The sequence below is a fragment of the Ranitomeya imitator genome, chromosome 4, assembly GCF_032444005.1.
Source record: "Ranitomeya imitator isolate aRanImi1 chromosome 4, aRanImi1.pri, whole genome shotgun sequence".
Taxonomy (NCBI): domain Eukaryota; kingdom Metazoa; phylum Chordata; class Amphibia; order Anura; family Dendrobatidae; genus Ranitomeya; species Ranitomeya imitator.
This window is the reverse complement of record NC_091285.1, coordinates 436075293-436101893: the sequence shown is the minus strand read 5'-3', so window position 1 is coordinate 436101893 and position 26601 is coordinate 436075293. Positions and strand designations below refer to the sequence as shown.

The window sequence follows — 26601 nt, the reverse complement described above, 5'->3', positions numbered from 1 at the left end:
TCGGAGCTCCTCCAGGACACCTAGTCATTGCCTTTATAATAAGACGGCTGCATACTGACGGCAGCTGCTGTCACACTACACTGTACCGAGACCAGAAAGCGATGTACGTGAGGGCTGCAGATGGGAAGAAACACCATGCTATTTGTTACAAAGAACATAGGCCTAAATTATTACTGCTTTATAGGACTCCAGACGCCAAATTAGCATAAAAGTGGGTTAATTGCTGGCAGAGCTTCTTCTTCTTCTTAGACCTTATGAATACTAAATCTCTCTGATCTGGCAGAATGTTACTGTTAAAATGTGCATAAAAATGGCATCAACCCGATCTATCTAAAGTTCTTTACCAGATGTTTAGGATCTAGCATTCAATATATTGAGAAGACTGAAGTGAGCCGGTCACTGGGGAGGTAATGGTTCCCATTTCAACCAGGCTTTCCAAAAGTGGTCCAAGGTTGGGTTCACGTGACTAGACTGACCGCAGGTCTCCTGACCGCACTTACATCCTCTGGTTGGGAGACATTGTGGTCCGTATACAGACCATGAAATACACTTACATGAACCCTTTCCTACACAACATCTTTCAGTTCTTCTGATTTCTCGTTTTTTTTTTTTAAATAATTGTATCCTCATGAAACAAGAATTCTGTAACATATTTTTCCATTAATAGTTTCTGTGCTGTTCCACTTTTATGCTTTTTGAATAATCTGGGTGAAATGGGGAGCCACCAGGCTGGTATCGCCCTATTGATGATTTGTTCAGAGTTTTTTGTGAGGAACAGTTCTAAGAAGAGACGTTCCTGGATTCTTTGAAGAAAGCAGGTATTTACTTACATAAAGAAGTTGATAGAGCGGACAGGGCTTGTTTAGGCGCTCCAACTATACAGACAGCGGAGATATATGGCTTTCTGTTTACTAGGATTTTTAATATCCTTTATAGTATTTTATAGTTTAGTGGGAGGATTTTTTTTATTTTGCTGCACTCCCAAACAGGTGTCTCCTAGAATCCAAAGTGTTAATTATCCGCTAGCATGAGCAGTTTGCCTTCATTGTTCCAGTTCATTATTCTTACATTTCTGGTGATATTGTTTGAGATAGAGATTGGCAGAGGCCATGGTTTCTGTGTGACTGAAGTCTCTGGTGATACACTATGCACTGCAAATCTCAGCAGCGATGAAGCATTTCCAACAGCTGCATCTTGACAGGGGCCTACGCCAAGTTCAGACCTAATGGAAGAATCTTAGAAACAGCTGTCCTGTGCCAACATCTATCCCTCAGATCCGCTCCGGTAGGGACGCCATCATTGATTAGTCACATACTGCCTGGGAATGGCTCGTTTTGCACACAAAAAAAGCACACTATACCAAACCAATTCTCAGTGCCCCTTTTACATGGGCCGCTTTAGTCCATTAAATAACCGCTAATTGGCTGCATAAAAGCCAGTCGGTAAACTGGTATTTTTAGGCAGGCTCACGAGTATCGTATTCGCTATGCACACGAACCGATGGTTTGATACAAGCTTGACATGATCAGCAATGGTTTGATACGATGCTTCTGTACAAATAACGTGTTATTGAGCACAGATCGCCTGTTTACATGGGTGCTCCCAAGAAGAGTGATTTTTTTTTTTAAGCCTGCTTTAAAATCATTTTACAAGGTGATCGAGCATGTTGTTCCGTCATTGTGTGTGAGAGCTGGACTGTTTAGATGGGCAGAAGTTGAGAATCGTCAATCTAAATGGTTATAAGGGCTTGTTCAGATTGGTGCTCATGCTACACATATATGCCCCAGTTCATCAACTATGGCATAAATCGATTTAAGTTAACTTTTTTGTTCGTAGGCCTTGTTTGGCCACTAGGCCAAGGCAGTTTTGCAGTGTCCCAACATTTACCATTATTTTCCGTCGTGCCAGTTAGTGTGTACACATTGGTGGCACAATGCCAACCTCAGAAATGTTGCAACATCTGTTTGTGCGGCACCCTTTATGGTTCACATGAAGTCTTGACAGATGCCTTATGTCACTTGAAGATACTTCCATTATTCCTCCAGGGTTGTACTGATTGCATGCAGCAGGTCTCTCAGATTCTCTAAAAGCTCTGTGGCTTAATCTGCTTCTTCCATGGGTACTTAAATTCTGTGATATTGCCTTCTTGACTTTGCATGGAAATAAACACATTATTCTACTTTTTGAGAACTAGTCCATAGTTTCCTCATTTGAAGAAATGCAGCATGCGCTATATCACGTTTCTAACTCTTGTGACAGTCACTGGCACAGTATGTAACGGGAGATACGTGTCACTGCGGGCAGTGATGTAAAACCAGAGTGTATTTTTTTTCCCTCCAGCATGCTAAGTGCAGAGAGTGTTAATAGGAACGTATGTTGTGGGCTGGGTTTAGTGGACCTCCATAGAGCGGGTGGGCGGAGGTCCACCGTATGTCCACCTGCAGAGTCCTGACAGGACCTGCGTGAGGTCAAGGTCATGTGACCATTACATGGGTTGTTAAATACCTGGACATGAGTCAGGCGGGGTAGTCTTGGGAGAGCAGGGACTCCCACATGGCTCCAGGAGGAGCTGAGGACTGTGCAGGATAACTGCAGATGAACCCTGCAGGGAAACGACTCTGTTATACCTTGTTTTGTTTACCATTATGCCAGCAAGGATCTGTTTATTTTGCTGAACCCTGCTAATATTTATGCGATCCACAATAAACCAGCAGGTGAACTTCTTCTACCAGAACGGTTCCTGTGTCTGTGTCTACCTGGTAAAGCAGCTAAGTGAGTCAACCCCTTACACTCTAGATTTTTCTACTATCTGCGGCTTTGTGCTGTTCAAGCCGAGTTTGGTTAATTGCTGGTTTCCCTAGTCAACCCCTTTTATGGAATCCCTACTTACTGCTCTGAATCTACAGTGGCATGTAAAAGTTTGGGCACCCCTGGTCAAAATTACTGGTATTGTGAACAGTTAAGCAAGTCCTGCAGGGAGGTGGCTTACAAGCGGGCACCTGTAAGCCTGGAGCTGTGCACGTCAGATCGCTGATCTGACACCGTGCACAGCAAAGTGTCAGATCAGCGATCTGTCACTTTACTGTGATGTCCCCCCCTGAGGCAAAGTAAAAAAGTAAAAAAAAAAAAAAAAAAAAAATGTGTAAAAAAAAAAAAAATGAGAAAAAAAAATTCCTAAAGAAATAATTTAAAAAATATATGTATTGTAACAATAAATACATCCCTTTATCTAAATAAAAAAAACAATAAAAGTACACATATTTAGTATCGTCACGTCCGTAACGACCCGACCTACAAAACTGTCCCACTAGTTAACCACTTCAGTGAACACCGTAAAAAAAAAAAGCGGCAAAAACCAACACTTTATTATCATACCGCCAAACAAAAAGTGGAATAACACGCGATCAAAAAGACAGGTATAAATAACAATGGTACCGCTGAAAACGTCATCTTGTCCCGCAAAAATTGAGCCGCCATACAGCATAATCAGTGAAAAAATAAAAGTTAGTCATCAGAATAAAGCGATGCAAAAATAATTTTTTCTATAAAATAGTTTTTATCGTATAAAAGTGCCAAAACATAAAAAAAGATATATAAATGAGGTGTCGCTGTAATCGTACTGACCCGAACAATAAAACTACTTTATCAATTTTACCAAATGCGGAACGGTATAAACGCCAAAACCCCCCAAAGAAATTCATGAATAGCTGGTTTTTGGTCACTGTCTCACAAAAATCGGAATAAAAAGCGACCAAAAAATGTCACGTGCCCGAAAATGTTACCGATAAAAACGTCAACTCGTCCCGCAAAAAACAAGACCTCACATGACCCTGTGGACCAAAATATGGAAAAATTATAGGTCTCAAAATGTGGTAACGCAAAAAATATTTTTTTTGCAATAAAAAGCGTCTTTTAGTGTGTGATGGCTGCCAATCATAAAAATCCGCTAGAAAACCCGCTATAAAAGTAAATCAAACCCCCCTTCATCACCCCCTTAGTTAGGGAAAAAATTTTTAAAAAAAGTATTTATTTCCATTTTCCAGTTAGGGTTAGGGCTACGGTTAGGGTTGGGGCTAGGGTTAGGGCTATGGTTAGGGTTGGGGCTAGGCTTAGGGCTATGGTTAGGGTTGGGGCTAGGCTTAGGGCTATGGTTAGGGTTGGGGCTAGGCTTAGGGCTACAGTTAGGGATGGGGCTAAAGTTAGGGTTAGGATTACATTTACGGTTGGGAATAGGGTTGGGATTAGGGTTAGGGGTGTGTTAGGGTAGGGGTGTGGTTAGGGTTACCATTGAGATTGGGGTTAGGGGTGTGTTTGGATTAGGGTTTCAGTTATAATTGGGGGGTTTCCACTGTTTAGGCACATCAGGGGCTCTCCAAACGCGACATTGCGTCCGATCTCAATTCCAGCCAATTCTGCGTTGAAAAAGTAAAACAGTGCTCTTTCCCTTCCGAGCTCTCCCGTGTGCCCAAACAGGAGTTTACCCCAACATATGGGGTATTGGCGTACTCAGGACACATTGGACAACAACTTTTGGGGTCCAATTTCTCCTGTTACCCTTGGGAAAATACAAAACTGGTGGGTAAAAAATTATTTTTGTGGAAAAAAAGGATTTTTTATTTTCACGGCTCTGCGTTATAAACTGTAGTGAAACACTTGGGGGTTCAAAGTTCTCACAACACATCTAGATAAGTTCCTTGGGGGTCTAGTTTCCAATATGGGGTCACTTGTTGGGGGGTACTACTGTTTAGTTACATCAGGGGCTCTGCAAATGCAACGTGTCACCTACAGACCATTCCATCTAAGTCTGTATTCCAAATGGCGCTCCTTTCCTTCCGAGCTCTGCCATGCGCCCAAACGGTGGTTCCCCCTCCCATATATTGGGTATCCGCGTACTCAGGACAAATTGGACAGCAACTTTTGGGGTTCAATTTCAACGGTTACCCTTGGAAAAATACAAAACTGGGGGCTAAAAAATAATTTTTATGAAAAAAAAAAAAATGATTTATTTTTACGGCTCTCCATTATAAACTTCTGTGAATCAGTTAATAGGTCAAAGTGCTCACCGCACATCTATATAAGTTCCTTAGGGGGTCTACTTTCCAAAATGGTGTCACTTTTGGGTGGTTTCAATGTTTAGGCACATCAGGGGCTCTCCAAACGCAACATGGCGTCCCATGTCAATTCCAGTCAATTTTGCATTGAAAAGTCAAATGGCGCTCCTTCCCTTCCGAGCTCTGCCATGCACCCAAACAGTGGTTACCCCCACATATGGGGTATCGGCGTACTCAGGACAAATTGTACAACAATTTTTGGGGTCCATTTTCTTCTGTTACCCTTGGTAAAATAAAAGAAATTGGAGCTGAAGTAAATTTTTTTGTGAAAAAGTTAAATGTTCATTATTTAAACATTCCAAAAATTCCTGTGAAACACCTGAAGGGTTAATAAACTTCTTGAATATGGTTTTGAGCACCTTGAGGGGTGCAGTTTTTAGAATGGTGTCACACTTGGGTATTTTCTATCATATAGACCCCTCAAAATGACTTCAAATGTGATGTGGTCACTAAAAAAAAAAGGTGTTGTAAAAATGAGAAATTGCTGGTCAACTTTTAACCCCTATAACTCCCTAACAAAAATAAATTTTGGTTCCAAAATTGTGCTGATGTAAAGTAGACATGTGGGAAATGTTACTTATTAAGTATTTTGTGTGACATATCTCTGTGATTTAATTGCATAAAAATTCAAAGTTGGAAAATTACGAAATTTTCAAAATTTTCGCTAAGTTTCCGTTTTTTTTCCCCACAAATAAACGCAGGTAATATGAAATACATTTTACCACTATCATGAAGTACAATATGTCACAAGAAAACAATGTCAGAATCACCGGGATCCGTTGAAGCGTTCCAGAGTTATAACCTCATAAAGGGACAGTGGTCAGAATTGTAAAAATTGGCCCGGTCATTAACCCCTCTGTGACCTTAGACGTACTATCCCGTCGAGGTGCCCTGGGCTTATCTGACCCTGGACGGGATAGTACGTCATAGCCGATCGGCCGCGCTCACGGGGGGAGCGCGGCCGATCGCGGCCGGGTGTCAGCTGCTTATCGCAGCTGACATCCGGCACTATGTGCCAGGAGCGGTCACGGACCGCCCCCGGCACATTAACCCCTGGCACACCGCGATCAAAGATGATCGCGATGTGCCGGCGGTGCAGGGAAGCACCGCGCAGGGAGGGGGCTCCCTGCGGGCTTCCCTGAGCCCCCCGCAGCAACGCGATGTGATCGCGTTGCTGCGAGGGTCTCCTCACCTCCCTCCCTGCTCGAGCCCCGGATCCAAGATGGCCGCGGATCCGGGTCCTGCAGGGAGGGAGGTGGCTTCACAGAGCCTGCTCAGAGCAGGCACTGTGAAGCAGCCTGCACTGCTATCAGATCGGTGATCTGACAGAGTGCTGTGCAAACTGTCAGATCACTGATCTGTGATGTCCCCCCCTGGGACAAAGTAAAAAAGTAAAAAAAAAATTTTCCAAATGTGTAAAAAAAATAAAAAAAAATATTCCAAAATAATGAAAAAAAAAAAAATATTATTCCCATAAATACATTTCTTCATCTAAATAAAAAAAAAACCAATAAAAGTACACATATTTAGTATCGCCGCGTCCGTAACGACCCGACCTATAAAACTGTCCCACTAGTTAACCCCTTCAGTAAACACCGTAAGAAAAAAAAAAAAAAAAACGAGGCAAAAAACAACGCTTTATTATCATACCGCCGAACAAAAAGTGGAATAACACGCGATCAAAAGGACAGATATAAATAACCATGGTACCGCTGAAAGCGTCATATTGTCCCGCAAAAAAAGAGCCGCCATACAGCATCATCAGCAAAAAAATAAAAAAGTTATAGTCCTGAGAATAAAGCGATGCAAAAATAATTATTTTTTCTGTAAAATAGTTTTTATCGTATAAAAGCACCAAACCATAAAAAAATGATATAAATGAGGTATCGCTGTAATCGTACTGACCCGAAGAATAAAACTGATTTATCAATTTTACCAAACGCGGAACGGTATAAACGCCTCCCCCAATAGAAATTCATGAATAGCTGGCTTTTGGTCATTCTTCCTCACAAAAATCGGAATAAAAAGCGATAAAAAAATGTCACGTGCCCAAAAATGTTTTCAATAAAAACGTCAACTCGTCCCGCAAAAAACAAGACCTCACATGACTCTGTGGACCAAAATATGGAAAAATTATAGCTCTCAAAATGTGGTATTGCAAAAAATATTTTTTGCAATAAAAACGGTCTTTCAGTGTGTGACGGCTGCCAATCATAAAAATCCGCTAAAAAACTCGCTATAAAAGTAAATCAAACCCCCCTTCATCACCCCCTTAGTTAGGGAAAAATAAAAAAAAATGTATTTATTTCCATTTTCCCATTAGGGCTAGGGTTAGGGCTAGGGTTAGGGCTAGGGCTAGGGTTAGGGCTAGGGTTAGGGCTAGGGCTAGGGTTAGGGCTAGGGTTAGGGCTAGGGTTAGGGCTAGGGTTAGGGCTAGGGTTAGGGTTAGGGTTAGGGCTAGGGTTAGGGCTAGGGTTAGGGCTAGGGTTAGGGTTAGGGCTAGGGTTAGGGCTAGGGTTAGGGCTAGGGTTAGGGTTGGGGCTACAGTTAGGGTTGGGGCTAAAGTTAGGGTTAGGGTTTAGATTACATTTACAGTTGGGAATAGGGTTGGGATTAGGGTTAGGGGTGTGTCAGGGTTAGAGGTGTGGTTAGGGTTACCGTTGGAATTAGGGTTAGGGGTGTGTTTAGATTAGGGTTTCAGTTATAATTGGGGGGTTTCCACTGTTTCGGCACATCAGGGGCTCTCCAAACACGACATGGCGTCCGATCTCAATTCCAGCCAATTCTGCGTTGAAAAAGTAAAACAGTGCTCCTTCCCTTCCGAGCTCTCCTGTGTGCCCAAACAGGGGTTTACCCCAACATATGGGGTATCAGCGTACTCAGGACAAATTGGACAACAACTTTTGTGGACCAATTTCTCCTGTTACCCTTGGAAAAATACAAAACTGGGGGCTAAAATATAATTTTTGTGGAAAAAAAAATATTTTTTATTTTCACGGCTCTGCGTTATAAACTGTAGTGAAACACTTGGGGGTTCAAAGTTCTGACAACACATCTAGATAAGTTCATTGAGGGGTCTAGTTTCCAATATGGGGTCACTTGTGGGGGGTTTCTACTGTTTAGGTACATTAGGGGCTCTGCAAACGCAATGTGACGCCTGCAGACCATTCCATCTAAGTCTGCATTCCAAATGGCGCTCCTTCCCTTCCGAACCCTCCCATGCGCCCAAACGGTGGTTCCCCCCCACATATGGGGTATCAGCGTACTCAGGCAAATTGGACAACAACTTTTGGGGTCCAATTTCTCCTGTTACCCTAGGGAAAATACAAAACTGGGGGCTAAAAAATAATTTTTGTGGGAAAAAAATTGTTTTATTTTTATGGCTCTGCATTATAAACTTCTGTGAAGCCCTTGGTGGGTCAAAGTGCTCACCACACATCCAGATAAGTTCCTTAGGGGGTCTACTTTCCAAAATGGTGTCACTTTTGGGGGGTTTCAATGTTTAGGCACATCAGTGGCTCTCCAAACGCAACATGGCGTCCCATCTCAATTCCTGTCAATTTTGCATTGAAAAGTCAAACGGCGCTCCTTCCCTTTCGAGCTCTCCCATGCGCCCAAACAGTGGTTTACTGCCACATATGGGGTATCAGCGTACTCGGGACAAATTGGACAACAACTTTTGAGGTCCAATTTCTTCTCTTACCCTTGGAAAAATAAAAAATTGGGGGCAAAAATATAATTTTTGTGAAAAAATATGATTTTTTATTTTTACGGTTCTGCATTATAAACTTCTGTGAAGCACTTGGTGGGTCAAAGTGCTCACCACACATCCAGATAAGTTCCTTAGGGGGTCTACTTTCCAAAATGGTGTCACTTGTGGGGGGTTTCAATGTTTAGGCACATCAGTGGCTCTCCAAACGCAACATGGCGTCCCATCTCAATTCCTGTCAATTTTGCATTGAAAAGTCAAATAGCGCTCCTTCCCTTCCGAGCTCTCCCATGCGCCCAAACAGTGGTTTACTGCCACATATGGGGTATCAGCGTACTCAGGACAAATTGGACAACAACTTTTTGGGTCCAATTTCTCCTGTTACCCTTGGTAAAATAAAACAAATTGGAGCTGAAGTAAATTTTTTGTGTAAAAAAGTTAAATGTTCATTTTTATTTAAACATTCCAAAAATTCCTATTAAACACCTGAAGGGTTAATAAACTTCTTGAATGTGGTTTTGAGCACCTTGAGGGGTGCAGTTTTTAGAATGGTGTCACACTTGGGCATTTTTTATCATATAGACCCCTCAAAATGACTTCAAATGAGACGTGGTCCCTAAAAAAAAATGGTGTTGTAAAAATGAGAAATTGCTGGTCAACTTTTAACCCTTATAACTCCCTAACAAAAAAAAAAATTGGTTCCAAAATTATGCTGATGTAAAGGAGACATGTGGGAAATGTTACTTATTAAGTATTTTGTGTGACATATCTCTGTGATTTAATTGCATAAAAATTCAAAGTTTGAAAATTGCGAAATTTTCAAAATTTTCGCCAAATTTCCGTTTTTTTCACAAATAAACGCAGGTACTATCAAAGAAATTTTACCACTATCATGAAGTACAATATGTCACGAGAAAACAATGTCAGAATCACCAGGATCCGTTGAAGCGTTTCGGAGTTATAACCTCATAAAGGGACAGTGGTCAGAATTGTAAAAATTGGCCTGGTCATTAACGTGCAAACCACCCTTGGGGGTAAAGGGGTTAACGTGCAAACCACCCTTGGGGGTGAAGGGGTTAAATCAAGTGTCCACAGAAAATTGATAAAATCAGGTTAGTTTGGGTCTCAAGCTCAGCCACAGCTTCTGAGGCATGTTACTTGCAGCTGGGAGTCTCGGGAGCTTGGCTGGATGTGCGGATCTGTTTCTTGTTGTTCTCAATGATGTTTGTGGGAAGGCGAGTGGGACGGTGTGTTAGTTTTAATGTGTAGTATATGCCATTTCTACATGCCATGAATATGAACACATTCTATTGTTTCACAAATACCCTTTAATATGTGTTAGCATTCGTACTATTCATGTGCAGCTTCTTGCAGTGTTGCTTGCTTGTGAAACAATGCTTTGTTTCTTAAAACTGTACAATTAAAACTTTTTAAAGATTTATCTTAGTGGATTTTCTGTATTTTTTTTTTTTTTTTTTTTACAGTGTATACATTTTTGCATCATCAAATTTTAATTGGAATCTGTCAGCAGGCTTTCATACCTCAAGCTCTTTATATATTAGGGTAGCTCTTACAAACACCAGTCCAGTAATACCTTTCCATGGCCAATCTGTTCCTCCAGTACTGAGAAAACAGCATTTGCATTGATATGCAAATGACTATGGTAGATCTGAAGCCTCCGTCATTCCAGCTCTATTTCATGCCCAGCACCACCTTCTTTTGCTTGGCTGACAGCCTCTATGCTGTGTGACTTCAAGCAAATGAGCCGTGAGTTGAGCAGGAGAAGTCGTCGCTGGGCATTGAATAGAGCTGGAGTGACGGAGGCTTCAGATTTAGCATCTCTATTTGAATGTCAATTCAAACGCTGATATAATAATCTTTATTTTTATATTGCGCCAACATATTCCGCAGCGCTTTACAGACATTATCATTGCTGTCCCCAATGGGGCTCACAATCTAAATTCCCTATCAGTATGTCTTTGGAGTGTGGGAGGAAGCCGGAGAACCCGGAGGAAACCCACGCAAACACGGAGAGAACATACAAACTCCTTGCAGATGTTGTCCTTGGTGGGATTTGAACCCAGAACCCCAGCGCTCAAAGGTTGCAGTGCTAACCACTGCGCCACCGTGCTGTCAGTAGCAGTGGAATGGACTGGCCATAAGAGTTTTTACATAAAGGTATTGCTGGACTTTGTCTTTGAATAATCTTCATGTTCATATAAATAGATGGTGAAGTTAGGTTCCCTGCCCGTAGTGGTTGAAACCCTACAAATGCATGTTAAAGTTGCATGAAATTCTAGCCCCCTGCATTATTAATATTATGCTTTTTGCTGTCAATTTTCTGAAATGCCCAACATAGCTGATTGGAAGCAGGGCAATGATGTGCCGAAGCAGGGCAATGATGTTCCCAAGCAGGGCCGGACTGGCCTTTGGGCAAATCTGGCAAATGCCAGAAGGGCCTGTCTGGTCATGGGCTGCCTTGTCTGCTACGTTGTTAGCAGAATCTATGTTCTCAAGATACCCATACTGTTAAAGGTACCGTCACACATAACGATATCGTTGCTTTTTGTGACGTAGCAACGATATCGTTAACGAAATCGTTATGTGTGACAGCGACCAACGATCAGGCCCCTGCTGGGAGATCGTTGGTCGCTGAGGAAAGTCCAGCACTTTATTTTGTCGCTGGATCTCCCGCTGACATCGCTGAATCGGCGTGTGTGACGCCGATTCAGCGATGTCTCCACTGGTAACCAGGGTAAATATCGGGTTACTAAGCGCAGGGCCGCGCTTAGTAACCAGATGTTTACCCTGGTTACCGTTGTAAATGTAAAAAAACAAACACTACATACTGACATTCCCGGTGTCTGGTCATGTCCCTCGCCTTCAGCTTCCCGCACTGACTGGTGAGCGCCGGCCAGCCATAAAGCACAGCACAGCGGTGACGTCACCGCTGTACTTTACAGCCGGCGCTCAGTCAGTGCGGGAAGCTGAAGGCGAGGGACATGACCAGACACCGGGAATGTCAGTATGTAGTGTTTGTTTTTTTACATTTACAACGGTAACCAGGGTAAACATCGGGTTACTAAGCGTTGTCTATATCGCTGCAGCGTCGCTTAGTGTGACGGTACCGTAAGAGTTGTGATGGAGCACAAAGTTGCTGACTCCGTCACTTACACCAGCAGGCCACGGGTATCATTAGAAATATTGGTCTTGTAGTAAATCTTGCTTTCCTCCATCCACGATATTGTTAATATATCCTCATCTGTTGCTTGGAAACGGGACAACATGGGCCTGTGTGATTGCAAATGCCAGGGCTGACTTTTAGTCCCAGTCCGTACCTGTGCCCAAGTATAAAATATAGTAACAAAAAAAGCTTTTCAAACTCTGAGGCGTCTCTTGATGGCGAGGATGGACCGTTGAGGAGGTAGTTTTGATTGAAGAGAGTATACCGTAAATGACACATGGGCCTTTGGATGCAGCAGTGTCTGGTTTAACAATGTCAGCAACTTCATTCGTGCTTATTTTCCAGAAAACAAAGTACAGAGCTCAACCAATAGCGATACCTAGAAACTGCCGTCTTCAGACAGGTGTGTCTACAGCAAGTTTTGTTTTATGGTAGTATTAGTTTTCCATATTTCTTCTATGGTATATTTACAGTTAGTGATTATAATTGTGATTATTTACCGTCACTTTACTGTCGATTGAACATCTAAGGCTACTTTAACACTTCTGTCTTTATAAAGACGTTGCAATGCGTCGTTCTGTGCAAAAAACGCATCCTGCAAAGTTGCCCGCAGGATACATTTTTTGCACATAGACTTGTATTACCGACGCATCGCGACGTATGGACACACGTTCTATACGTCGTGCACTGGATGTGTCGGTAATTGGCGGACCGTCGTCACAAAAAAGTTCAATGTAACATTTTTTGTGTGCAGCGCATCCGCGGTTGAAACTCCGCCCCCTCCTCCCCGGAACTCATAATGGGCTGCGGATGCGTCTGAAAAATGCATCCGCTGTCCACGTTGTGAACTACATTATTTTGCACAACGTCCGTCGGTACAACGGTTGGCGACGGCCCTGTACCGACGGAAGTGTGAAAGTAGCCTAATCTGGGTGTACGTGCGTACTTGCCATCATTTGGGTACTTATTGGTAGAAAATAGGAAAGCTGCCTTGTCTGCCTATAAATGGCGATAAGGCCTCACTTGTCAGATTTTCCACCTACAAGTTCTGTCTGTTTTTTCACGGATGGGTATGACTTCTGTTCTAGTCTCTGGGGCCGTACAAGTCTGTGTATTTTTTTATAGACCAAGTAGTCCACACCAAATCATGGAGACTTGTCTGATCTGTGACATGGATCAAAACCTAACTTGTCCATGCAAGTCTACAGGTCCGTGAGAAATATTGGTTAGCACTGGGATGCCACCCGTGTGATGTATGATCATCCTGTTTGATAGGAGAAACTTCTCATAGGCAAAAACATATGATGAAACACTGATGATAAAAGTATTCACTTTTTACAATTTGTAGACTGTCCACTGACCATTCTGGATAAAAAACCCCAAAAACTAAAGGCCTGTTAGAGGGTTGGTGTGTGTTGAAGAGTGGTAGCGATTGCTTTTTACTGAAGGGAAATTGTCGTATGTATAGTGCGAGCTCTAGCCATGTAAGAAAGGAAGCCTATAAAAAGTGTGGTCTTCGGAGAAAGTACATCGTCTTATCTGGTGTTCTACTGTGAACATAACTGGAAATATAAGAAATGGCTGAGCAAATAGCTGCTCCCTCCTGATGTGGAGTAGCGCTCAGTATTGCCGACACCATGGCTCTGTAGCAATACCTGGATCTCCTTTTCATACCTCCTCTCTGCTGTGCAAAAAAAATGATGCATATATAAAATAAAAAAATTCTATTTCTACATTAAACTCTAGGAGTGGTAGTCTTCTATAGGACTTTGCTCACTTGTATAACCATTTACCCATCTGGATTTTAGTGCAGGTAATGTTGCATATTTCTTCTCCATTAAACACGCACTTACACATGGGATAGTAACATTTCCATTTCATTGTGGAGCTTTGTCCGGTCCATTTAGTGCATGGTATGAGATTTCAGTGACTGCTGAGTAGGGTGCGTGCCCTCTTTGTTGTGTCTGCCAGGGATAGTCCTTGCACACCTGCGGTGATCCCTCATTCTCCTCTACTTTTCGGGAGCTTAGGCGCCTTTTATTCTTGAAACCTTTTCTCTTTTGTGTTTTCCAGTATAGTTTTTCCTTTGTAGATGGGCTTTAGATTGCTCAGTTCCCTTTGTACACGCTCTTATATTAAGGTGCTATTGTTCAGCTTCTTATGTTTTATGTCTTGCTGTGTTGCTATAAGTAGCTTACATTCTTTTCAGTCTTTTGTACGTATCTGCATACCCTTATAATCAGGAGTCAGATATGCACAGCTTCCATCTGACGCCTATGACAACTGCAACACAATGTACTGTAATTTTTGGCCAATCCTACCATGTGGGTGCCCCCACTGGCAGACCCTGCTTTATATTTTAGAGACTTACTTTGGTATTCACCGCATTATTTTTATGAGTAGGAATATTTCAGGTAGCATCTAATAGTATTCACTGTTAAAAGATGATCTCATAAATATATATATATATATATATATATATATACACACACACACACACACACACACACACACACACACACACACACACACACACACACACACACACACACACACACACACACATACACACACATATACACACATATATACACATATATATATACAGTGGGGCAAAAAAGTATTTAGTCAGTCAGCAATAGTGCAAGTTCCACCACTTAAAAAGATGAGAGGCGTCTGTAATTTACATCATAGGTAGACCTTAACGATGGGAGACAAACTGAGAAAAAAAAATCCAGAAAATCACATTGTCTGTTTTTTTAACAATTTATTTGCATATTATGGTGGAAAATAAGTATTTGGTCAGAAACAAAATTTCATCTCAATACTTTGTAATATATCCTTTGTTGGCAGTGACAGAGGTCAAACGTTTTCTGTAAGTCTTCACAAGGTTGCCACACACTGTTGTTGGTATGTTGGCCCATTCCTCCATGCAGATCTCCTCTAGAGCAGTGATGTTTTTGGCTTTTCGCTTGGCAACACAGACTTTCAACTCCCTCCAAAGGTTTTCTATAGGGCTGAGATCTGGAGACTGGCTAGGCCACTCCAGGACCTTGAAATGCTTCTTACGAAGCCACTCCTTCGTTGCCCTGGCGGTGTGCTTTGGATCATTGTCATGTTGAAAGACCCAGCCACGTTTCATCTTCAATGCCCTTGCTGATGGAAGGAGGTTTGCACTCAAAATCTCACGATACATGGCCCCATTCATTCTTTCATGTACCCGGATCAGTCGTCCTGGCTCCTTTGCAGAGAAACAGCCCCAAAGCATGATGTTTCCACCACCATGCTTTACAGTAGGTATGGTGTTTGATGGATGCAACTCAGTATTCTTTTTCCTCCAAACACGACAAGTTGTGTTTCTACCAAACCGTTCCAGTTTGGTTTCATCAGACCATAGGACATTCTCCCAAAACTCCTCTGGATCATCCAAATGCTCTCTAGCAAACTTCAGACGGGCCCGGACATGTACTGGCTTAAGCAGTGGGACACGTCTGGCACTGCAGGATCTGAGTCCATGGTGGTGTAGTGTGCTACTTATGGTAGGCCTTGTTACATTGGTCCCAGCTCTCTGCAGTTCATTCACTAGGTCCCCCCGCGTGGTTCTGGGATTTTTGCTCACCGTTCTTGTGATCATTCTGACCCCACGGGGTGGGATTTTGCGTGGAGCCCCAGATCGAGGGAGATTATCAGTGGTCTTGTATGTCTTCCATTTTCTAATTATTGCTCCCACTGTTGATTTCTTCACTCCAAGCTGGTTGACTATTGCAGATTCAGTCTTCCCAGCCTGGTGCAGGGCTACAATTTTGTTTCTGGTGTCCTTTGACAGCTCTTTGGTCTTCACCATAGTGGAGTTTGGAGTCAGACTGTTTGAGGGTGTGCACAGGTGTCTTTTTATACTGATAACAAGTTTAAACAGGTGCCATTACTACAGGTAATGAGTGGAGGAAAGAGGAGACTCTTAAAGAAGAAGTTACAGGTCTGTGAGAGCCAGAAATCTTGATTGTTTGTTTCTGACCAAATACTTATTTTCCACCATAATATGCAAATAAAATGTTAAAAAAACAGACAATGTGATTTTCTGGATTTTTTTTTCTCAGTTTGTCTCCCATAGTTGAGGTCTACCTATGATGTAAAGTACAGACGCCTCTCATCTTTTTAAGTGGTGGAACTTGCACTATTGCTGACTGACTAAATACTTTTTTGCCCCACTGTATGTATGTATATATATATATATATATATATATATATATATATATATATATATATATATATATATATATATATATACACATATATATATATATATATATATATATATATATATATATATATATATATATTGCTACAAACACAATTCTCCAATATCACAGTTGTTCTTGAGAGATGGGACGTCGTGTAAGATCTTGCTATGCTGCAGTTGGGAATAACGAGGGGAACACAGGATAATCTCACATGTACTAGTAATGGTGTTCCTCTACTGCTTGCCAAAAGTTTTGTATGCCACAGTTTTTCCCCAGAGAAGTAAATGGTGAAATGCTGCCAAAATAACATTTGTGGCCACATTGTTAAAACACGATTTTTATAAGTCCTTTTCATGTAAGGAATGACATCAGACACATAACTAAAGAATAGGAGCAGTACTTTAACCCCTTAATGACCGCCAATACGTCTTTTAACTGACCTGAGATATAAGAGAATAGCCTCTCCATACAGATGACAATCCAGTAGCTGTCGGCTGTACACTATAGCTGACAACTTGCTGCATCAGCCACGATCAGTGTTTGCACCGTCCAACTTTGTTTAACCCCTTAGATGCTGCTGTCAATAGTGACTACATAATTATAAATGGTTAACAGAGTGTGGGGGCTTCCTATTTAACCCTCCGTCACATACAACTGATCTGACAGGCGCTTCTCTTTTACTTTCATTTCTCCTTCCTCACCAGATTGTGAGGAAACCCCCTCCCTCCAGGTAGTCTCCTGTCTCTTGAAGGTCTGTGAAACCTGATATCACAGTTGGATTTCAGAGCTTCAGGGGAGAGGATATAGCTGCACAGATCTCTCAGGCTCATTGTATGTGAATACGTCACATTCAGTAAGGTTGGTATTTTATGTTTTTATTCATCACAATAGTTTATTTAGCTTGTTTTATGAATGTATAGCACAAAATGTGAGGATATTTCATAGAAATAAGGGAGATTTTATAAAAGAAAGTGTGCTGCTCAGGCATATACAGTAGTTCCCTAACATATTCCTTCTCTTGCTTCAGATTATCTGCTGAAATGGAGAGGAAAATGTACAACTTATCCAAACAACTTGATGTTGAGGAAGTAACAAACATGCTGTTAGATGATAGAGACCTCACACTGAATGAGGATTTAGGAGAGGAAAGTGAGATTGATTCTCATGATGAGGTGGAAGAATGTGTCCTGGATTCTGAAACAGAGCAAGATGGTGACAGTGGTGAGGATGAAGAAGTTGGATCATATTATATTGGAAAAGATAAAAATACTAAATGGAATAAGAAGCCATTCCAGAAAAAACGTAGGGAACCTTTAAACATTATTACTCACCTTCCTGCAGTAATAGGAACTGCACATAATGCAAAAACTGCAGTTGAATGCTGGAACAGTATATTTACAGATGACATTCTGGACTCTATTGTCACATATACCAACCAATATATAGACATTATAAAGGACAAGTACATCTGCAACAGAACTATCAAGCCCACAGATGAAATAGAACTGCGTGCTTTTTTTGGATTACTGTACCTTGCAGGAGCTTATAGGGCAAATAGACAAAGTTTGGAGGAACTTTGGGGTAAAGATGGGGATGGAGTTGAAAAATTTAGCCTTGTTATGTCCATAAACAGATTCAAGATTCTAATTCGTTGCCTTCGGTTTGACGACAGAACTAACCGAACCGAACGCAAAACACATGACCGACTTGCTCCAATTCGTGATATATTTCAAAGATTTGTTGTAAACTGTAAACAAAGTTATTACCCTGGAGAGAATCTCACTATTGACGAAATGCTCCCTGGTTTTCGTGGTAGATGTGCCTTTCGTCAATATATTCCATCAAAGCCAAACAAATATGGAATAAAAATTTATGCCCTTGTTGATGCCAGTAAGACCTACACTTACAACCTGGAAGTTTATGCAGGAAAACAACCAGAAGGTCCTTACTGTGTGAGCAACAAACCCATTGATGTTGTAAAAAGACTGGCTGAACCCTTATTTGGATCGGGTTGCAATATTACAGCTGACAATTGGTTTACAAGTTGTAATCTGATTGATTATCTGAAAATTCAGAAGCTGTCATATGTGGGAACTGTAAGAAAAAACAAAAGGGAATTGCCGCCACAGTTTGTAAGTGTGAAAGAGAGACAACAGTACAGCAGTATGTTTGCATTCCATAATGGAAAGGCTTTAGTTTCCTATGTACCACATGCCAAAAAAATCGTACTTCTTCTATCAACACTTCATGATGATGCTGCCATCGATCCTGGGACTGGGGCAGAAAAAAACCCGGAGGTAATTACATTTTACAATGCCACCAAAGGGGGTGTGGATACAGCAGATCAGATGTGCTCCACTTTCAACGTCAGCAGAAACATCAAACGCTGGCCAATGGTCATATTTTTTGCTATGTTGAATTTGGGTGGTATAAATTCACAAGTAATTTATCTTGAAAACAAGCTTGAACCACTCCGTAGACGATTGTACCTGAAAAAATTGGCCCATGAACTAGTACTTGGAGAGCTACGCAGGAGAAGCGTGAAAACAATCGGTATCCCCTCTCGCCTTCAAGTTCAGCTCAAAAGGTTCCGCCCAGAAGATGATGGTGAAAAGTCACCATCTGCACCACCTCACAAAAGGAGATGCACCACCTGCCAAACGGAAAGCGGAACCAGAAGGCTTTCAAATTATGAATGTCTCAAATGTCATAAAGCAATTTGCCTGACACATGCAAAAATGGTGTGTAATTCTTGCTATTTGCTCTGCAAGTGTGACTTTTCTGGGGAAACCTCAGCATCTACTTCTGATTGAATATGTTTTTAATAGTACTTAAGGTACCTTAAAATTAAGTTTGTGTTCAAAAATTTTCTTTGTACATTTTTTTGAGAGAGTCGAACTGGGGACTATTTGGCGGGAGTTTTGAAAAGTTTGTATTTCATAGTTATTAGTTTTATGTTAAGTAAATGTTTTTTTTTGCAACTGATTATGTGTAGTCTCTTTTATTACATCCCTATGAAGGTCACTGATCACTTTTAGAGCACTGAAATTGCAAACATTAGATATTATAGGTATTTTTCCAGCAGGCGCCTGACAGGCACATTGTATGTGAACTCGTTAGTCCGAATATTGTATGTGACGGAGGGTTAACCAAATTGGTGGCCTCAGATCTTGATTTTGTGGTCCTGATGTTTGCCATGGCAAATCATGACCAAATAGAGGCCTTAGAGTCTGGCGGCTGTAGTAACCTGTTCAGAAGGCATTTAGGTGGTAAAAATGCACATTTTCGTTCCTATCATGCCACTTTGCATCAATTCCGGTAAAGCACCTGAAGGGTTAATAAACTACCTGAGTGCAGTTTCCAATATGTCTGGGGGTGCTGTTTTTAAAATGGTATCACGTTTGGGGGTTTCCCAATATATGAGACCCCTAAAGGCACTTCAAACATGGATAAGTCCCTAAAAAAATAAATTTTGTAAATTTCCTTGAAAAAATGAAAAATTGCTGCTACATTTGTAAACCTCCTAAAATGCTAACAAAATATAAAATTTTACAAATGGTGCTGGTGTAAAGCCGACATGTGGGAAATGTTATTTATTAATGGTTTTCTGTGGTATGACCATCTGGATTAAAGGGATAATCATTCAAAATTTGAAAATTGCTAATTTTTTAACACTTTTCTACAATTTTTGATATTTTTTACAAAACATATTGACCTAAATTTACCATTATCAGAAAGTATAATGTGTCACGATAAAACAATCTAAAAATCATTGGGATTTGTTGAAGCATTGCAAAGTTATTACCACATAAAGTGACACTGGTCAGATTTCAAAAATTTGGCTCCGTCACTAAGGGGTTAAATCCATATGTGAGTACTGATGATGATGGTGGTTTTGGTGCAGCTGTGGCCTTGGATTTCACATTGCAGTGAATGGAGTTTGCTGTGAACATCTGCAGTTTTTCCAAAAGATAGAGCATTGTGTTTTGGTAAATCCATAACATGCTTAATGTGCAGCAGATATTTTTCTGCTAGAAGTGAATGGGGATGGTGGTTGCGTAATTTTGGATAGCGTTTCGTAACAAGCACACAGAGATCCACCCCTGGCTTTCTTCACTGCTGTTATGCGGCTTCTGTCCACAATGGAGTCCATGATGATTCATTGCTGGTTATGTCATGACCCAATGTCATGACACCCAATGTAGCCTTCCTTGTATTCGGGGATTCATTTGAATTCCGCTCTATTTTTGCTGTCAAACATTGTATGAGCCGCCACACATAGGCTCCCTATGTACAGCCCGATGCCACACACGGTATACTCCCTATATACAGTATGATCCCACAAACATATACCGTATATGCGTGTGTGTGTGTTCACAGTTGTATGAAAGTGTTTGGCCCCTTCACGATTTCTTATTCTTTTGCATGTTTGTCACACTTAAATATCTCAGATCACCAAACAAATTTAAATATTATTTAATATTATGAATATTTATAATGACAGGTAACGCCTATATACCTAGATATATACACTGCTCAAAAAAATAAAGAGAACACTAAAACACCACATCCTAGATATCACTGAATGAAATATTTGAGTGGCAAATCTTTATTTGTTACATAGTGGAATATAAAAATGATCAATGTAAATCAAAGTGAATATCCCATGGAGGTCTGGATTTGGGAAGACACTCAAAATCAAAGTGGAAAATCAAAGTCTGATCCAACTTCAAGGAAATGATGCTCAGTGGTGTGTGTGGCCTCCACGTGCCTTTATAACCTCCCTACAAGTCTGTGCATGCTCCTGATGAGGGGCGGATGTTCTTGAGGAATCTCCTCCTGGACAGTCAGTGCTGCAATGCGGTGTTGGTGGATGGAACGAGACATGATGTCCCAAATGTGCTCGATTAGATTCAGGTTTGTGGAACTCGCAAGTCAGTCCATAGCTTCAATGCCTTTATCATGCAGAAACTGCTGACACACTAGCCACATGAGGTCTGGCATCGTCATGCATCAGGAGGAACCCAGGGCCCAGTGCACCTGCAAATGGTTTTTACAATGGGTCTGAGGATCTCATCCCGGTACCTAATGGCAGTCAGGCTACCTCTGGCCAGCACATGGAAGACTGTGCGGCCCTCCGAAGAAATGCTACCCCACACCAATACTTACCCACTTTTAAACTGGTAATGCTGCAGGATGTTGCAGGCAACAGAACGTTCTCCACAGTGTCTCCAGACTGTCACATGAGCTCAGTGTGAACTTTCTCTCATCTGTGAAGAGCACAGGGCGCTAATGTCTAATCTGCCAATCTTGGTGTTCTCTGACAAATGCCAGTCGCCCTGCACTGTGTTGGGCTGTAAGCAAAATACTCGCTTGTGGACTTCGGACCCTTATGCCACCCTAATGGAGTCGGTTTCTGACAGTTTGAGCAGACATATGGATTTTAGTGGCCTGCTGGAGGACATTTTGCAGGGTTCTGGCACAACTCCTCCTGTTCCTCCTTGCACAGAGGAGGTAGCGGTCCTTCTGCTGGGTTGTTGCCCTCCTACGGCCCCCTCCATGCCTCCTGATGTACTTGGCCTGTCTCCTGGTATCTGGTCCATGCTCTGGACACTGCTGACACACAGCTACCCTTCTGGATGAGCTGCACTACTTGAACAACTTCTGTGGATTGTAGACACTAAAAAAAGAAAGGAATGTCCAGCTTCACCGAGTCCGTAAAAAAGCGATTTCTTTAACTGATTTAAAAAGTGGGCGTGAAATTCATCTCACGCCCACTTTTTAAATCAGTTACGTCAATCACTTATCCCACCGGTGTGCTTTCCGGTGTATGGTTATTTAAGTGGGATACATGGGTCTTTTAGAATTTCATGATTAAGGGACCTAGTCTCCAGAAACGCGTTGAGATTCTTACCCATATGGTTGTGCTGAAGTCTGTATCCTCCATGTTTAAAGTTTGTTAATAAAGAAATCGCTTTTTTACGGACTCGGTGAAGCTGGACATTCCTTTCTTTTTTTGGATCTTGCACGCCTGGACACAGCAGGTCCGTGCTCCCGAGGTTTGGTTGCTGAATCACGGGTGAGCTGGTTTATGTTCCTTCTTACTAGGATTGTAGACACTGCCTCATGCTACTGTGCCTCTAAGGCCGGTGTCACACTTGCGCTAGTTTCTCGCATTGCACACACAAGTCACATCAATACTCGGGACCTGAGCGTTCAGCTACATAGAAAGTACATGCAGCCGCACGCTTCGGTCCCGAGTGCAGGCGGCAGTGCTGCCAGGTATTGATGCGAGAGACTCGTGCAAGTGTGACACCGGCCTAAGAGTGAGAGCAATGACAAAATGCAAAAGTGACTAAAACAGCCAAAAAGAATGAGAACAGGGAAATAGTCTGTGGTCCCCACCTGCAGGACCTCTCCTTTTATAGGGGGTGTCTTCCTAATTGCCAATAATTTCCATCTGTTGTCTGTTCCATTTGCACAACAGCAGAAGAAATTGATTCACAATCGGTGTTATTTTATAACTGGACAGGTCGATTTCACAGAAGTGTGATTGACTTGGAGTTACATTGTCTTGTTTAGGTGTTCCCTTTAATTTTTTTGAGAACTGTGCATACATACACCTAGATATATACAGCAGATGAAACCAGATCCACCTCTCACAATAGGCGCTGTCACACCTGACCTTGCTTGTCTTCCCCTCACAGTTACTTTTGCACCTGCTCACTAGATTCTTCAATGCAAAAGATTGTGTGGGAGTGTGTTTATTGTGGCTAATGCCCAAGTCTTGTTTCCTCATACAACGGAAAGTTAAAGTAATAAAAAAACTAATGACCAGAGTGAAAATTGCAATATTTTGATTTATTTTAACTAGAAATAGAAAAATGGAAAGTGACAAAAATAAAACCATGCATTTAACATGAATAACGAGTAGTTTTGCATCCCCCCACCCGTTCTCAATAACACTGCATATCAGATTGTGTTTCACAACTGAATCTTGCAGATGTAACCTGATAACCCATCTCTTGGGAAAGTCTACAACCCACAACAACTCTACTGTCCCCAAAGTGTCATACCCGCGGCCTCTGCCTGATGCTGCCATACCCGCGGCCTCTGCCGGATGCTGCCATACCCACGGCCTCTGCCGGATGCTGCCATACCCGCGGCCTCTGCCTGATGCTGCCATACCCGCGGCCTCTGCCTGATGCTGCCATACCCGCGGCCTCTGCCTGATGCTGCCATACCCGCGGCCTCTGCCTGATGCTGCCATACCCGCGGCCTCTGCCGGATGCTGCCATACCCGCGGCCTCTGCCTGATGCTGCCATACCCGCGGCCTCTGCCGGATGCTGCCATACCCGCGGCCTCTGCCTGATGCTGCCATACCCGCGGCCTCTGCCTGATGCTGCCATACCCGCGGCCTCTGCCTGATGCTGCCATACCCGCGGCCTCTGCCGGATGCTGCCATACCCGCGGCCTCTGCCTGATGCTGCCATACCCGCGGCCTCTGCCGGATGCTGCCATACCCGCGGCCTCTGCCTGATGCTGCCATACCCGCGGCCTCTGCCTGATGCTGCCATACCCGCGGCCTCTGCCTGATGCTGCCATACCCGCGGCCTCTGCCGGATGCTGCCATACCCGCGGCCTCTGCCTGATGCTGCCATACCCGCGGCCTCTGCCGGATGCTGCCATACCCGCGGCCTCTGCCGGATGCTGCCATACCCGCGGCCTCTGCCTGATGCTGCCATACCCGCGGCCTCTGCCTGATGCTGCCATACCCGCGGCCTCTGCCTGATGCTGCCATACCCGCGGCCTCTGCCGGATGCTGCCATACCCGCGGCCTCTGCCTGATGCTGCCATACCCGCGGCCTCTGCCGGATGCTGCCATACCCGCGGCCTCTGCCGGATGCTGCCATACCCGCGGCCTCTGCCTGATGCTGCCATACCCGCGGCCTCTGCCTGATGCTGCCATACCCGCGGCCTCTGCCTGATGCTGCCATACCCGCGGCTTCTTGCCGATGTTGCCATATGCCATACCTGCATCCTCTGCCTGACGCTGCCATGCCCGCGTCTTCTGCCTGACGTTGCCATGCCCGCGGCTTCTGCCTGACGCTTCCATACCCGCAGCGTCTGCTCCTTCCAACGGTCTTGTTCCCCAATAACTTTGTGGGTTGTAAACCAAGGGGCAGGATCCTCTGTACCTGTACTGTCACTGTTAGTTTATTATACTTTTATGTATTTTATATATTTAGTATATGATATATAAGCCTTAATTATATGCACAGCACCCTGAAATTACTGGTTATTAGTCTAACCCCAGAGTGTGGTCACATAGATCTTCCAGCACAGTAATATCACTGGTCATTATGGTTTTGCTTTTCAGCTTGGGGTGCACATACTCCTTCTCAATTGTCATTATTAAATTTAACCTGAAGAATACTAGATTATCCTGCATTACGTAAATGACTTGGTCATGAATGGCTCCTAAAAAAGAGAAGGCACTGACAGATTCGGTGACTGTGATGTGGCCTGGACCCTTTATGGTAATTACGGCTGCATATGCTTCTTGTTAAATTAATTTCTTCTTGGAATCTGTCCCAGAGGAGAGGATACATTGTGATTTTGCTATTTGACTCTCCCAGCTCTCATCATAAGGTCGCAGACGGATCGTGCTACTTGTTACTTTGCTTCATATACAGCAATATTCTCTTCCCTTGTCCCAGTCCTGCTTTTCTCTCTCCCTCCTCTTGTCCACTTTCTTGTGCAGCAGTTGTCTTCTAACCACTTATATTTGCTCTTATTTCCCTGGCCTGCTGTTTCATGTTTGTTTCATGTTCCCTGATTGTATTGTCTCTTGGTTCTTCCTGTGCTGTATCTTCTTCTTTTCCCTCCCACCATTTTTCCTCAGTCGCTCTGTTTTGTCCCTATCTCTGTGGCTCTTCTGGTAATGGAGACCACAGTGAGATATAGTTATACATTGTGACTCTGCCTGCCACATTTTATTCTCTGGATGTGGACTGTACGTTACGCTGGATTTCTTGTGAATTTTAGTTTTTACATATGGGGCATATATATGGTCCTCCTTACATTATCTAAAATATTGGAAGGTATCAGGTGCGTGCGCGCTGGGCTGACACCAGACGCGTATGCGCGGCATCTACTGGAAGATAAATGAGGGTTTTGGTTGGTTTTTCTTAGACACTGTTCTATGGCGCAGCACTTTTGGGTTTTGTCACCTTTTGCTTTGTTTGCAAATTTTCTTGCATTAACATTATTGTGGTCACCATCTTTATTACTGCTTAATATGAGTGTGTCCCAAAAGCTTTAGCCATATTTTTAGCTTAACTCCATCTTGACCGGCCAATTTCCCCCCCCCATTTTACATCTTCACCCCCCCATTTTGCACCTTCTCCCTCATTTTACATCTTCTTCCACATTTTACATCTTCCCCCCCATTTTACATCTTCCTCCCCATTTTACATCTTCCTCCCCATTTTACATCTTCCTCCCCGTTTTACATCTTCCTCCCCGTTTTACATCTTCCTCCCCGTTTTACATCTTCCTCCCCGTTTTACATCTTCCTCCCCGTTTTACATCTTCCTCTTTAGCAACCATAACTTTTGTATTTTTTCACTAATGGGACTACATGAGGTTTTATTTTATACACAATAAAACATTTTTTATTACTATTAATAATATTTAGCTCTGCGTTTTGTTAGTTTTTATTCATTTATTTTTTTCATATTTTACTGTTCATGTTTTACAACACAACTTCATGAATACATTTTGCGAGTTATTACAGTTGTGTAGATACCTGTTATGTATAGGGGTTTTCTTTAATTAAAAGCATGCAATAACATGTAATTTCATGTGTTTTTTGCTCTGGATTTTTTTTCCTCCGCTTTTTAATTTATATTTTATTTTTAAATAAATTGTTTTGGATTTTTTTTTTTTTTTTTTTACCCCTACTGTAACTGATGTATCCATAGCCCAAGTTACAGGAAAAAATAGCTCAACACAATGACAATTCAGTCACTGAACTGATCTGGATTTACTAGCACCCGCAGCTCTGCTGTCCGGACAGTATCCTGGCAATCATGAAGTTTTAGAGACGCACTGGCAATGCCGATGCTTCTTCACACTACATGGTGCTAACTGAGCCAATGAAAAGGAAGACCCAGGCGGTACGAAACTGCTTCTGTCCTCTCCCGGATTCTGGCTGTGTCATACAGCCTGAGACATACTGCTCTTGCTTAATTGTGGGCTCTTGAACCCTGCACCTTAATTTACAATAGCACAGGGACAAATAATGTAGATTTACAGGATTTGTTTCTTGTGAAGTTAAAGTAAGCTAACTA

General features: G+C 42.5%; 1 protein-coding gene across 2 annotated transcripts in view; it reads left to right on the top strand.

Moving 5' to 3' along the window:
• Nucleotides 1-26601, top strand: part of TLN2 (talin 2) — a 328992-nt gene that overhangs the window by 125410 nt on the left and 176981 nt on the right. The gene's annotated exons all lie outside the window — the stretch shown is intronic.